Raw genomic sequence first — 15321 nt, forward strand, 5'->3', positions numbered from 1 at the left:
TTCGAATCTCCCTCCTGAAATCTGTTTCCTGCAATTCTGCCTTGCTTTCCAGTCCTCTTCGTTGCCTTCCCTCAATATATTTGTGGACGAGAGTTATCATTTATAAGTCTGCAGGTTTGTGAATTGCAGTGCCCCTGAGCTCCATTTTTCAACTCGCTTTCTTGGGAGCTGGCCGCAAAAGCGCAGGATTGCTTCAGGCCCTATTCTGGTCCCGGGCGGCAGGCTGAGCCTGTGGTTAATTCTTCTTCCTGATGGGAAAGTAGAGTGACCTGTGCCTGTCCCAACACCTAGAGCTAGTCTCTCATTGGTTCCCACTCTTCCCGTTCATCCTCAGGACAAATTGCAACCTGTACGGAACAGGAGGTTAAAGGTGCTGATTCTCCAAGGAGGGAGATTGCTACTAAAGCGGCTGGAATGGCGAACCCGAGCATAAGGAGATGAGAAATGAGGTGCGTTTTGGAAACCTTTCCCGATCACACGGTGTACCATCTTCTGGGTTTCTCATGCATGTTTTCGATGTAGGAAGATGCCCTTGAACCTGGAGATTTGGGACCCATGCGATGGGAACCACGCAGTATTACTTTAAAGGGTCTGCGTTTCCTCACCCAATCTCACCAAACCTCTCAGCCCCAAGAGTGTCCACCCTTATGTCTCCATCAGCTGTGGGTCTAGATATGGTCAATCCAGGTGGCATCACAGCCCCTGAACGAATTTTGTAAGAATTTCCCTCTCTTTCACTGTCTTTGTTTCACGGGTTTTTAAAAGTAATTGATTTTTATAATGGAGTTTAGCTGCTTTTCACTGCTGTGTTTCTGCCGCTTTACACCCACTTGACTCACTTACAGAGAGATATCAAAACATAGGTTTTACGATTCTTACTAGTCAGATATATTCTTGGGCAGTGGATAGGGGGTGTTGAGTCCAATTCACTGATCAAGGAGTAGGTCTTGTCTATTACATATTGGGTTTATGGAACGGTATCTGACCTAATTTGAAACCCTTGTTTTATGCATCACCCCACCTCACCTTTCCCGTTAAGCAGCCATAGTGTGTTTTCTAAACGTGGGACTCTGTTCTGTTTTGTAATTCAGTTCAAGGGTAGCGGTTTTTACATTCCCTCTATAAGTGATATCTTATGATAAGTGTCTTTTTCTGTGTGACTTATTTCACTTAGAATCGTCGTACCTAAATCCACTCATCATGCTGCTACTAGCCTTATGACGTTGATTTCATGGCTGAGTGATATTCCATTGTACATAAGGACCACAACTTCTTTATCCATTTTTCTCTTTCCTGGGATATTTAAGGTGTAACGAAGTGGAGGTTCTTGTCAACAGAGCAGCCCTAAACTTTGGGGTGCCTGTGTCTTGCTGATTTTTAGTTTTCCCAATTTATACGCCCATGAGTGGAAGTGCCCTGTGCTCTCTAAGCTGAGTTTTTTAGATGTTTCAGGACACACCGTACACTTCTCCAGAGTGGCTGTTGGCAATTTACATCCCTCCCATCAGCGTAGCCAGGCTCCCGTTTCTCCATGGCCTGTCCTGCATTTCTGGTTTTGACACTTTATTCAGCATGGCCCTTTTGACCGATGGGAAGCGAGACTTCTTTGTAGCGCTGATTTGCCTTTCCAGGTTGCTTGGTTGGCCAAAAAGGGCGTATGCGTTTTTTCCTGAATATATTCAGGAAAAAACGCATACGCCCTTTTTGGCCAAGGGCATCATTGTCGAGGTTTTGCCGCTTTTCCTGTGCTTTAAAGGCGATTCGAATCTCCCTCCTGAAATCTGTTTCCTGCAATTCTGCCTTGCTTTCCAGTCCTCTTCGTTGCCTTCCCTCAATATATTTGTGGACGAGAGTTATCATTTATAAGTCTGCAGGTTTGTGAATTGCAGTGCCCCTGAGCTCCATTTTTCAACTCGCTTTCTTGGGAGCTGGCCGCAAAAGCGCAGGATTGCTTCAGGCCCTATTCTGGTCCCGGGCGGCAGGCTGAGCCTGTGGTTAATTCTTCTTCCTGATGGGAAAGTAGAGTGACCTGTGCCTGTCCCAACACCTAGAGCTAGTCTCTCATTGGTTCCCACTCTTCCCGTTCATCCTCAGGACAAATTGCAACCTGTACGGAACAGGAGGTTAAAGGTGCTGATTCTCCAAGGAGGGAGATTGCTACTAAAGCGGCTGGAATGGCGAACCCGAGCATAAGGAGATGAGAAATGAGGTGCGTTTTGGAAACCTTTCCCGATCACACGGTGTACCATCTTCTGGGTTTCTCATGCATGTTTTCGATGTAGGAAGATGCCCTTGAACCTGGAGATTTGGGACCCATGCGAAGGGAACCACGCAGTATTACTTTAAAGGGTCTGCGTTTCCTCACCCAACCTCACCAAACCTCTCAGCCCCATGAGTGTCCACCCTTATGTCTCCATCAGCTGTGGGTCTAGATATGGTCAATCCAGGTGGCATCACAGCCCCTGAACGAATTTTGTAAGAATTTCCCTCTCTTTCACTGTCTTTGTTTCACGGGTTTTTAAAAGTAATTGATTTTTATAATGGGGTTTAGCTGCTTTTCACTGCTGTGTTTCTGCCGCTTTACACCCACTTGACTCACTTACAGAGAGATATCAAAACATAGGTTTTACGATTCTTACTAGTCAGATATATTCTTGGGCGGTGAATAGGGTGTGTTGAGTCCAATTCACTGATCAAGGAGTAGGTCTTGTCTATTACATATTGGGTTTATGGAACGGTATCTGACCTAATTTGAAACCCTTGTTTTATGCATCACCCCACCTCACCTTTCCCCTTAAGCAGCCATAGTGTGTTTTCTAAACGTGGGACTCTGTTCTGTTTTGTAATTCAGTTCAAGGGTAGCGGTTTTTACATTCCCTCTATAAGTGATATCTTATGATAAGTGTCTTTTTCTGTGTGACTTATTTCACTTAGAATCGTCGTACCTAAATCCACTCATCATGCTGCTACTAGCCTTATGACGTTGATTTCATGGCTGAGTGATATTCCATTGTACATAAGGACCACAACTTCTTTATCCATTTTTCTCTTTCCAGGGATATTTAAGGTGTAACGAAGTGGAGGTTCTTGTCAACAGAGCAGCCCTAAACTTTGGGGTGCCTGTGTCTTGCTGATTTTTAGTTTTCCCAATTTATACGCCCATGAGTGGAAGTGCCCTGTGCTCTCTAAGCTGAGTTTTTTAGATGTTTCAGGACACACCGTACACTTCTCCAGAGTGGCTGTTGGCAATTTACATCCCTCCCATCAGCATAGCCAGGCTCCCGTTTCTCCATGACCTGTACTGCATTTCTGGTTTTGACACTTTATTCAGCATGGCCCTTTTGACCGATGGGAAGCGAGACTTCTTTGTAGCGCTGATTTGCCTTTCCAGGTTGCTTGGTTGGCCAAAAAGGGCGTATGCGTTTTTTCCTGAATATATTCAGGAAAAAACGCATACGCCCTTTTTGGCCAACGGCATCATTGTCGAGGTTTTGCCGCTTTTCCTGTGCTTTAAAGGCGATTCGAATCTCCCTCCTGAAATCTGTTTCCTGCAATTCTGCCTTGCTTTCCAGTCCTCTTCGTTGCCTTCCCTCAATATATTTGTGGACGAGAGTTATCATTTATAAGTCTGCAGGTTTGTGAATTGCAGTGCCCCTGAGCTCCATTTTTCAACTCGCTTTCTTGGGAGCTGGCCGCAAAAGCGCAGGATTGCTTCAGGCCCTATTCTGGTCCCGGGCGGCAGGCTGAGCCTGTGGTTAATTCTTCTTCCTGATGGGGAAGTAGAGTGACCTGTGCCTGTCCCAACACCTAGAGCTAGTCTCTCATTGGTTCCCACTCTTCCCGTTCATCCTCAGGACAAATTGCAACCTGTACGGAACAGGAGGTTAAAGGTGCTGATTCTCCAAGGAGGGAGATTGCTACTAAAGCGGCTGGAATGGCGAACCCGAGCATAAGGAGATGAGAAATGAGGTGCGTTTTGGAAACCTTTCCCGATCACACGGTGTACCATCTTCTGGGTTTCTCATGCATGTTTTCGATGTAGGAAGATGCCCTTGAACCTGGAGATTTGGGACCCATGCGATGGGAACCACGCAGTATTACTTTAAAGGGTCTGCGTTTCCTCACCCAACCTCACCAAACCTCTCAGCCCCAAGAGTGTCCACCCTTATGTCTCCATCAGCTGTGGGTCTAGATATGGTCAATCCAGGTGGCATCACAGCCCCTGAACGAATTTTGTAAGAATTTCCCTCTCTTTCACTGTCTTTGTTTCACGGGTTTTTAAAAGTAATTGATTTTTATAATGGGGTTTAGCTGCTTTTCACTGCTGTGTTTCTGCCGCTTTACACCCACTTGACTCACTTACAGAGAGATATCAAAACATAGGTTTTACGATTCTTACTAGTCAGATATATTCTTGGGCAGTGGATAGGGGGTGTTGAGTCCAATTCACTGATCAAGGAGTAGGTCTTGTCTATTACATATTGGGTTTATGGAACGGTATCTGACCTAATTTGAAACCCTTGTTTTATGCATCACCCCACCTCACCTTTCCCGTTAAGCAGCCATAGTGTGTTTTCTAAACGTGGGACTCTGTTCTGTTTTGTAATTCAGTTCAAGGGTAGCGGTTTTTACATTCCCTCTATAAGTGATATCTTATGATAAGTGTCTTTTTCTGTGTGACTTATTTCACTTAGAATCGTCGTACCTAAATCCACTCATCATGCTGCTACTAGCCTTATGACGTTGATTTCATGGCTGAGTGATATTCCATTGTACATAAGGACCACAACTTCTTTATCCATTTTTCTCTTTCCTGGGATATTTAAGGTGTAACGAAGTGGAGGTTCTTGTCAACAGAGCAGCCCTAAACTTTGGGGTGCCTGTGTCTTGCTGATTTTTAGTTTTCCCAATTTATACGCCCATGAGTGGAAGTGCCCTGTGCTCTCTAAGCTGAGTTTTTTAGATGTTTCAGGACACACCGTACACTTCTCCAGAGTGGCTGTTGGCAATTTACATCCCTCCCATCAGCGTAGCCAGGCTCCCGTTTCTCCATGGCCTGTCCTGCATTTCTGGTTTTGACACTTTATTCAGCATGGCCCTTTTGACCGATGGGAAGCGAGACTTCTTTGTAGCGCTGATTTGCCTTTCCAGGTTGCTTGGTTGGCCAAAAAGGGCGTATGCGTTTTTTCCTGAATATATTCAGGAAAAAACGCATACGCCCTTTTTGGCCAAGGGCATCATTGTCGAGGTTTTGCCGCTTTTCCTGTGCTTTAAAGGCGATTCGAATCTCCCTCCTGAAATCTGTTTCCTGCAATTCTGCCTTGTTTTCCAATCCTCTTCGTTGCCTTCCCTCAATATATTTGTGGACGAGAGTTATCATTTATAAGTCTGCAGGTTTGTGAATTGCAGTGCCCCTGAGCTCCATTTTTCAACTCGCTTTCTTGGGAGCTGGCCGCAAAAGCGCAGGATTGCTTCAGGCCCTATTCTGGTCCCGGGCGGCAGGCTGAGCCTGTGGTTAATTCTTCTTCCTGATGGGGAAGTAGAGTGACCTGTGCCTGTCCCAACACCTAGAGCTAGTCTCTCATTGGTTCCCACTCTTCCCGTTCATCCTCAGGACAAATTGCAACCTGTACGGAACAGGAGGTTAAAGGTGCTGATTCTCCAAGGAGGGAGATTGCTACTAAAGCGGCTGGAATGGCGAACCCGAGCATAAGGAGATGAGAAATGAGGTGCGTTTTGGAAACCTTTCCCGATCACACGGTGTACCATCTTCTGGGTTTCTCATGCATGTTTTCGATGTAGGAAGATGCCCTTGAACCTGGAGATTTGGGACCCATGCGAAGGGAACCACGCAGTATTACTTTAAAGGGTCTGCGTTTCCTCACCCAACCTCACCAAACCTCTCAGCCCCATGAGTGTCCACCCTTATGTCTCCATCAGCTGTGGGTCTAGATATGGTCAATCCAGGTGGCATCACAGCCCCTGAACGAATTTTGTAAGAATTTCCCTCTCTTTCACTGTCTTTGTTTCACGGGTTTTTAAAAGTAATTGATTTTTATAATGGGGTTTAGCTGCTTTTCACTGCTGTGTTTCTGCCGCTTTACACCCACTTGACTCACTTACAGAGAGATATCAAAACATAGGTTTTACGATTCTTACTAGTCAGATATATTCTTGGGCGGTGAATAGGGTGTGTTGAGTCCAATTCACTGATCAAGGAGTAGGTCTTGTCTATTACATATTGGGTTTATGGAACGGTATCTGACCTAATTTGAAACCCTTGTTTTATGCATCACCCCACCTCACCTTTCCCCTTAAGCAGCCATAGTGTGTTTTCTAAACGTGGGACTCTGTTCTGTTTTGTAATTCAGTTCAAGGGTAGCGGTTTTTACATTCCCTCTATAAGTGATATCTTATGATAAGTGTCTTTTTCTGTGTGACTTATTTCACTTAGAATCGTCGTACCTAAATCCACTCATCATGCTGCTACTAGCCTTATGACGTTGATTTCATGGCTGAGTGATATTCCATTGTACATAAGGACCACAACTTCTTTATCCATTTTTCTCTTTCCAGGGATATTTAAGGTGTAACGAAGTGGAGGTTCTTGTCAACAGAGCAGCCCTAAACTTTGGGGTGCCTGTGTCTTGCTGATTTTTAGTTTTCCCAATTTATACGCCCATGAGTGGAAGTGCCCTGTGCTCTCTAAGCTGAGTTTTTTAGATGTTTCAGGACACACCGTACACTTCTCCAGAGTGGCTGTTGGCAATTTACATCCCTCCCATCAGCGTAGCCAGGCTCCCGTTTCTCCATGGCCTGTACTGCATTTCTGGTTTTGACACTTTATTCAGCATGGCCCTTTTGACCGATGGGAAGCGAGACTTCTTTGTAGCGCTGATTTGCCTTTCCAGGTTGCTTGGTTGGCCAAAAAGGGCGTATGCGTTTTTTCCTGAATATATTCAGGAAAAAACGCATACGCCCTTTTTGGCCAACGGCATCATTGTCGAGGTTTTGCCGCTTTTCCTGTGCTTTAAAGGCGATTCGAATCTCCCTCCTGAAATCTGTTTCCTGCAATTCTGCCTTGCTTTCCAGTCCTCTTCGTTGCCTTCCCTCAATATATTTGTGGACGAGAGTTATCATTTATAAGTCTGCAGGTTTGTGAATTGCAGTGCCCCTGAGCTCCATTTTTCAACTCGCTTTCTTGGGAGCTGGCCGCAAAAGCGCAGGATTGCTTCAGGCCCTATTCTGGTCCCGGGCGGCAGGCTGAGCCTGTGGTTAATTCTTCTTCCTGATGGGAAAGTAGAGTGACCTGTGCCTGTCCCAACACCTAGAGCTAGTCTCTCATTGGTTCCCACTCTTCCCGTTCATCCTCAGGACAAATTGCAACCTGTACGGAACAGGAGGTTAAAGGTGCTGATTCTCCAAGGAGGGAGATTGCTACTAAAGCGGCTGGAATGGCGAACCCGAGCATAAGGAGATGAGAAATGAGGTGCGTTTTGGAAACCTTTCCCGATCACACGGTGTACCATCTTCTGGGTTTCTCATGCATGTTTTCGATGTAGGAAGATGCCCTTGAACCTGGAGATTTGGGACCCATGCGATGGGAACCACGCAGTATTACTTTAAAGGGTCTGCGTTTCCTCACCCAACCTCACCAAACCTCTCAGCCCCAAGAGTGTCCACCCTTATGTCTCCATCAGCTGTGGGTCTAGATATGGTCAATCCAGGTGGCATCACAGCCCCTGAACGAATTTTGTAAGAATTTCCCTCTCTTTCACTGTCTTTGTTTCACGGGTTTTTAAAAGTAATTGATTTTTATAATGGGGTTTAGCTGCTTTTCACTGCTGTGTTTCTGCCGCTTTACACCCACTTGACTCACTTACAGAGAGATATCAAAACATAGGTTTTACGATTCTTACTAGTCAGATATATTCTTGGGCAGTGGATAGTGGGTGTTGAGTCCAATTCACTGATCAAGGAGTAGGTCTTGTCTATTACATATTGGGTTTATGGAACGGTATCTGACCTAATTTGAAACCCTTGTTTTATGCATCACCCCACCTCACCTTTCCCGTTAAGCAGCCATAGTGTGTTTTCTAAACGTGGGACTCTGTTCTGTTTTGTAATTCAGTTCAAGGGTAGCGGTTTTTACATTCCCTCTATAAGTGATATCTTATGATAAGTGTCTTTTTCTGTGTGACTTATTTCACTTAGAATCGTCGTACCTAAATCCACTCATCATGCTGCTACTAGCCTTATGACGTTGATTTCATGGCTGAGTGATATTCCATTGTACATAAGGACCACAACTTCTTTATCCATTTTTCTCTTTCCTGGGATATTTAAGGTGTAACGAAGTGGAGGTTCTTGTCAACAGAGCAGCCCTAAACTTTGGGGTGCCTGTGTCTTGCTGATTTTTAGTTTTCCCAATTTATACGCCCATGAGTGGAAGTGCCCTGTGCTCTCTAAGCTGAGTTTTTTAGATGTTTCAGGACACACCGTACACTTCTCCAGAGTGGCTGTTGGCAATTTACATCCCTCCCATCAGCGTAGCCAGGCTCCCGTTTCTCCATGGCCTGTCCTGCATTTCTGGTTTTGACACTTTATTCAGCATGGCCCTTTTGACCGATGGGAAGCGAGACTTCTTTGTAGCGCTGATTTGCCTTTCCAGGTTGCTTGGTTGGCCAAAAAGGGCGTATGCGTTTTTTCCTGAATATATTCAGGAAAAAACGCATACGCCCTTTTTGGCCAAGGGCATCATTGTCGAGGTTTTGCCGCTTTTCCTGTGCTTTAAAGGCGATTCGAATCTCCCTCCTGAAATCTGTTTCCTGCAATTCTGCCTTGCTTTCCAATCCTCTTCGTTGCCTTCCCTCAATATATTTGTGGACGAGAGTTATCATTTATAAGTCTGCAGGTTTGTGAATTGCAGTGCCCCTGAGCTCCATTTTTCAACTCGCTTTCTTGGGAGCTGGCCGCAAAAGCGCAGGATTGCTTCAGGCCCTATTCTGGTCCCGGGCGGTAGGCTGAGCCTGTGGTTAATTCTTCTTCCTGATGGGGAAGTAGAGTGACCTGTGCCTGTCCCAACACCTAGAGCTAGTCTCTCATTGGTTCCCACTCTTCCCGTTCATCCTCAGGACAAATTGCAACCTCTACGGAACAGGAGGTTAAAGGTGCTGATTCTCCAAGGAGGGAGATTGCTACTAAAGCGGCTGGAATGGCGAACCCGAGCATAAGGAGATGAGAAATGAGGTGCGTTTTGGAAACCTTTCCCGATCACACGGTGTACCATCTTCTGGGTTTCTCATGCATGTTTTCGATGTAGGAAGATGCCCTTGAACCTGGAGATTTGGGACCCATGCGATGGGAACCACGCAGTATTACTTTAAAGGGTCTGCGTTTCCTCACCCAACCTCACCAAACCTCTCAGCCCCATGAGTGTCCACCCTTATGTCTCCATCAGCTGTGGGTCTAGATATGGTCAATCCAGGTGGCATCACAGCCCCTGAACGAATTTTGTAAGAATTTCCCTCTCTTTCACTGTCTTTGTTTCACGGTTTTTTAAAAGTAATTGATTTTTATAATGGGGTTTAGCTGCTTTTCACTGCTGTGTTTCTGCCGCTTTACACCCACTTGACTCACTTACAGAGAGATATCAAAACATAGGTTTTAAGATTCTTACTAGTCAGATATATTCTTGGGCGGTGAATAGGGGGTGTTGAGTCCAATTCACTGATCAAGGAGTAGGTCTTGTCTATTACATATTGGGTTTATGGAACGGTATCTGACCTAATTTGAAACCCTTGTTTTATGCATCACCCCACCTCACCTTTCCCCTTAAGCAGCCATAGTGTGTTTTCTAAACGTGGGACTCTGTTCTGTTTTGTAATTCAGTTCAAGGGTAGCGGTTTTTACATTCCCTCTATAAGTGATATCTTATGATAAGTGTCTTTTTCTGTGTGACTTATTTCACTTAGAATCGTCGTACCTAAATCCACTCATCATGCTGCTACTAGCCTTATGACGTTGATTTCATGGCTGAGTGATATTCCATTGTACATAAGGACCACAACTTCTTTATCCATTTTTCTCTTTCCAGGGATATTTAAGGTGTAACGAAGTGGAGGTTCTTGTCAACAGAGCAGCCCTAAACTTTGGGGTGCCTGTGTCTTGCTGATTTTTAGTTTTCCCAATTTATACGCCCATGAGTGGAAGTGCCCTGTGCTCTCTAAGCTGAGTTTTTTAGATGTTTCAGGACACACCGTACACTTCTCCAGAGTGGCTGTTGGCAATTTACATCCCTCCCATCAGCGTAGCCAGGCTCCCGTTTCTCCATGGCCTGTCCTGCATTTCTGGTTTTGACACTTTATTCAGCATGGCCCTTTTGACCGATGGGAAGCGAGACTTCTTTGTAGCGCGGATTTGCCTTTCCAGGTTGTTTGGTTGGCCAAAAAGGGCGTATGCGTTTTTTCCTGAATATATTCAGGAAAAAACGCATACGCCCTTTTTGGCCAAGGGCATCATTGTCGAGGTTTTGCCGCTTTTCCTGTGCTTTAAAGGCGATTCGAATCTCCCTCCTGAAATCTGTTTCCTGCAATTCTGCCTTGCTTTCCAATCCTCTTCGTTGCCTTCCCTCAATATATTTGTGGACGAGAGTTATCATTTATAAGTCTGCAGGTTTGTGAATTGCAGTGCCCCTGAGCTCCATTTTTCAACTCGCTTTCTTGGGAGCTGGCCGCAAAAGCGCAGGATTGCTTCAGGCCCTATTCTGGTCCCGGGCGGCAGGCTGAGCCTGTGGTTAATTCTTCTTCCTGATGGGAAAGTAGAGTGACCTGTGCCTGTCCCAACACCTAGAGCTAGTCTCTCATTGGTTCCCACTCTTCCCGTTCATCCTCAGGACAAATTGCAACCTGTACGGAACAGGAGGTTAAAGGTGCTGATTCTCCAAGGAGGGAGATTGCTACTAAAGCGGCTGGAATGGCGAACCCGAGCATAAGGAGATGAGAAATGAGGTGCGTTTTGGAAACCTTTCCCGATCACACGGTGTACCATCTTCTGGGTTTCTCATGCATGTTTTCGATGTAGGAAGATGCCCTTGAACCTGGAGATTTGGGACCCATGCGATGGGAACCACGCAGTATTACTTTAAAGGGTCTGCGTTTCCTCACCCAACCTCACCAAACCTCTCAGCCCCAAGAGTGTCCACCCTTATGTCTCCATCAGCTGTGGGTCTAGATATGGTCAATCCAGGTGGCATCACAGCGCCTGAACGAATTTTGTAAGAATTTCCCTCTCTTTCACTGTCTTTGTTTCACGGGTTTTTAAAAGTAATTGATTTTTATAATGGGGTTTAGCTGCTTTTCACTGCTGTGTTTCTGCCGCTTTACACCCTCTTGACTCACTTACAGAGAGATATCAAAACATAGGTTTTACGATTCTTACTAGTCAGATATATTCTTGGGCAGTGGATAGGGGGTGTTGAGTCCAATTCACTGATCAAGGAGTAGGTCTTGTCTATTACATATTGGGTTTATGGAACGGTATCTGACCTAATTTGAAACCCTTGTTTTATGCATCACCCCACCTCACCTTTCCCGTTAAGCAGCCATAGTGTGTTTTCTAAACGTGGGACTCTGTTCTGTTTTGTAATTCAGTTCAAGGGTAGCGGTTTTTACATTCCCTCTATAAGTGATATCTTATGATAAGTGTCTTTTTCTGTGTGACTTATTTCACTTAGAATCGTCGTACCTAAATCCACTCATCATGCTGCTACTAGCCTTATGACGTTGATTTCATGGCTGAGTGATATTCCATTGTACATAAGGACCACAACTTCTTTATCCATTTTTCTCTTTCCTGGGATATTTAAGGTGTAACGAAGTGGAGGTTCTTGTCAACAGAGCAGCCCTAAACTTTGGGGTGCCTGTGTCTTGCTGATTTTTAGTTTTCCCAATTTATACGCCCATGAGTGGAAGTGCCCTGTGCTCTCTAAGCTGAGTTTTTTAGATGTTTCAGGACACACCGTACACTTCTCCAGAGTGGCTGTTGGCAATTTACATCCCTCCCATCAGCGTAGCCAGGCTCCCGTTTCTCCATGGCCTGTCCTGCATTTCTGGTTTTGACACTTTATTCAGCATGGCCCTTTTGACCGATGGGAAGCGAGACTTCTTTGTAGCGCTGATTTGCCTTTCCAGGTTGCTTGGTTGGCCAAAAAGGGCGTATGCGTTTTTTCCTGAATATATTCAGGAAAAAACGCATACGCCCTTTTTGGCCAAGGGCATCATTGTCGAGGTTTTGCCGCTTTTCCTGTGCTTTAAAGGCGATTCGAATCTCCCTCCTGAAATCTGTTTCCTGCAATTCTGCCTTGTTTTCCAATCCTCTTCGTTGCCTTCCCTCAATATATTTGTGGACGAGAGTTATCATTTATAAGTCTGCAGGTTTGTGAATTGCAGTGCCCCTGAGCTCCATTTTTCAACTCGCTTTCTTGGGAGCTGGCCGCAAAAGCGCAGGATTGCTTCAGGCCCTATTCTGGTCCCGGGCGGCAGGCTGAGCCTGTGGTTAATTCTTCTTCCTGATGGGGAAGTAGAGTGACCTGTGCCTGTCCCAACACCTAGAGCTAGTCTCTCATTGGTTCCCACTCTTCCCGTTCATCCTCAGGACAAATTGCAACCTGTACGGAACAGGAGGTTAAAGGTGCTGATTCTCCAAGGAGGGAGATTGCTACTAAAGCGGCTGGAATGGCGAACCCGAGCATAAGGAGATGAGAAATGAGGTGCGTTTTGGAAACCTTTCCCGATCACACGGTGTACCATCTTCTGGGTTTCTCATGCATGTTTTCGATGTAGGAAGATGCCCTTGAACCTGGAGATTTGGGACCCATGCGAAGGGAACCACGCAGTATTACTTTAAAGGGTCTGCGTTTCCTCACCCAACCTCACCAAACCTCTCAGCCCCATGAGTGTCCACCCTTATGTCTCCATCAGCTGTGGGTCTAGATATGGTCAATCCAGGTGGCATCACAGCCCCTGAACGAATTTTGTAAGAATTTCCCTCTCTTTCACTGTCTTTGTTTCACGGGTTTTTAAAAGTAATTGATTTTTATAATGGGGTTTAGCTGCTTTTCACTGCTGTGTTTCTGCCGCTTTACACCCACTTGACTCACTTACAGAGAGATATCAAAACATAGGTTTTACGATTCTTACTAGTCAGATATATTCTTGGGCGGTGAATAGGGTGTGTTGAGTCCAATTCACTGATCAAGGAGTAGGTCTTGTCTATTACATATTGGGTTTATGGAACGGTATCTGACCTAATTTGAAACCCTTGTTTTATGCATCACCCCACCTCACCTTTCCCCTTAAGCAGCCATAGTGTGTTTTCTAAACGTGGGACTCTGTTCTGTTTTGTAATTCAGTTCAAGGGTAGCGGTTTTTACATTCCCTCTATAAGTGATATCTTATGATAAGTGTCTTTTTCTGTGTGACTTATTTCACTTAGAATCGTCGTACCTAAATCCACTCATCATGCTGCTACTAGCCTTATGACGTTGATTTCATGGCTGAGTGATATTCCATTGTACATAAGGACCACAACTTCTTTATCCATTTTTCTCTTTCCAGGGATATTTAAGGTGTAACGAAGTGGAGGTTCTTGTCAACAGAGCAGCCCTAAACTTTGGGGTGCCTGTGTCTTGCTGATTTTTAGTTTTCCCAATTTATACGCCCATGAGTGGAAGTGCCCTGTGCTCTCTAAGCTGAGTTTTTTAGATGTTTCAGGACACACCGTACACTTCTCCAGAGTGGCTGTTGGCAATTTACATCCCTCCCATCAGCGTAGCCAGGCTCCCGTTTCTCCATGGCCTGTACTGCATTTCTGGTTTTGACACTTTATTCAGCATGGCCCTTTTGACCGATGGGAAGCGAGACTTCTTTGTAGCGCTGATTTGCCTTTCCAGGTTGCTTGGTTGGCCAAAAAGGGCGTATGCGTTTTTTCCTGAATATATTCAGGAAAAAACGCATACGCCCTTTTTGGCCAACGGCATCATTGTCGAGGTTTTGCCGCTTTTCCTGTGCTTTAAAGGCGATTCGAATCTCCCTCCTGAAATCTGTTTCCTGCAATTCTGCCTTGCTTTCCAGTCCTCTTCGTTGCCTTCCCTCAATATATTTGTGGACGAGAGTTATCATTTATAAGTCTGCAGGTTTGTGAATTGCAGTGCCCCTGAGCTCCATTTTTCAACTCGCTTTCTTGGGAGCTGGCCGCAAAAGCGCAGGATTGCTTCAGGCCCTATTCTGGTCCCGGGCGGTAGGCTGAGCCTGTGGTTAATTCTTCTTCCTGATGGGGAAGTAGAGTGACCTGTGCCTGTCCCAACACCTAGAGCTAGTCTCTCATTGGTTCCCACTCTTCCCGTTCATCCTCAGGACAAATTGCAACCTGTACGGAACAGGAGGTTAAAGGTGCTGATTCTCCAAGGAGGGAAATTGCTACTAAAGCGGCTGGAATGGCGAACCCGAGCATAAGGAGATGAGAAATGAGGTGCGTTTTGGAAACCTTTCCCGATCACACGGTGTACCATCTTCTGGGTTTCTCATGCATGTTTTCGATGTAGGAAGATGCCCTTGAACCTGGAGATTTGGGACCCATGCGATGGGAACCACGCAGTATTACTTTAAAGGGTCTGCGTTTCCTCACCCAACCTCACCAAACCTCTCAGCCCCATGAGTGTCCACCCTTATGTCTCCATCAGCTGTGGGTCTAGATATGGTCAATCCAGGTGGCATCACAGCCCCTGAACGAATTTTGTAAGAATTTCCCTCTCTTTCACTGTCTTTGTTTCACGGTTTTTTAAAAGTAATTGATTTTTATAATGGGGTTTAGCTGCTTTTCACTGCTGTGTTTCTGCCGCTTTACACCCACTTGACTCACTTACAGAGAGATATCAAAACATAGGTTTTAAGATTCTTACTAGTCAGATATATTCTTGGGCGGTGAATAGGGGGTGTTGAGTCCAATTCACTGATCAAGGAGTAGGTCTTGTCTATTACATATTGGGTTTATGGAACGGTATCTGACCTAATTTGAAACCCTTGTTTTATGCATCACCCCACCTCACCTTTCCCCTTAAGCAGCCATAGTGTGTTTTCTAAACGTGGGACTCTGTTCTGTTTTGTAATTCAGTTCAAGGGTAGCGGTTTTTACATTCCCTCTATAAGTGATATCTTATGATAAGTGTCTTTTTCTGTGTGACTTATTTCACTTAGAATCGTCGTACCTAAATCCACTCATCATGCTGCTACTAGCCTTATGACGTTGATTTCATGGCTGAGT

The sequence above is a fragment of the Balaenoptera physalus genome (assembly GCF_965194825.1).
Source record: "Balaenoptera physalus genome assembly, chromosome: 9".
NCBI lineage: Eukaryota > Metazoa > Chordata > Mammalia > Artiodactyla > Balaenopteridae > Balaenoptera > Balaenoptera physalus.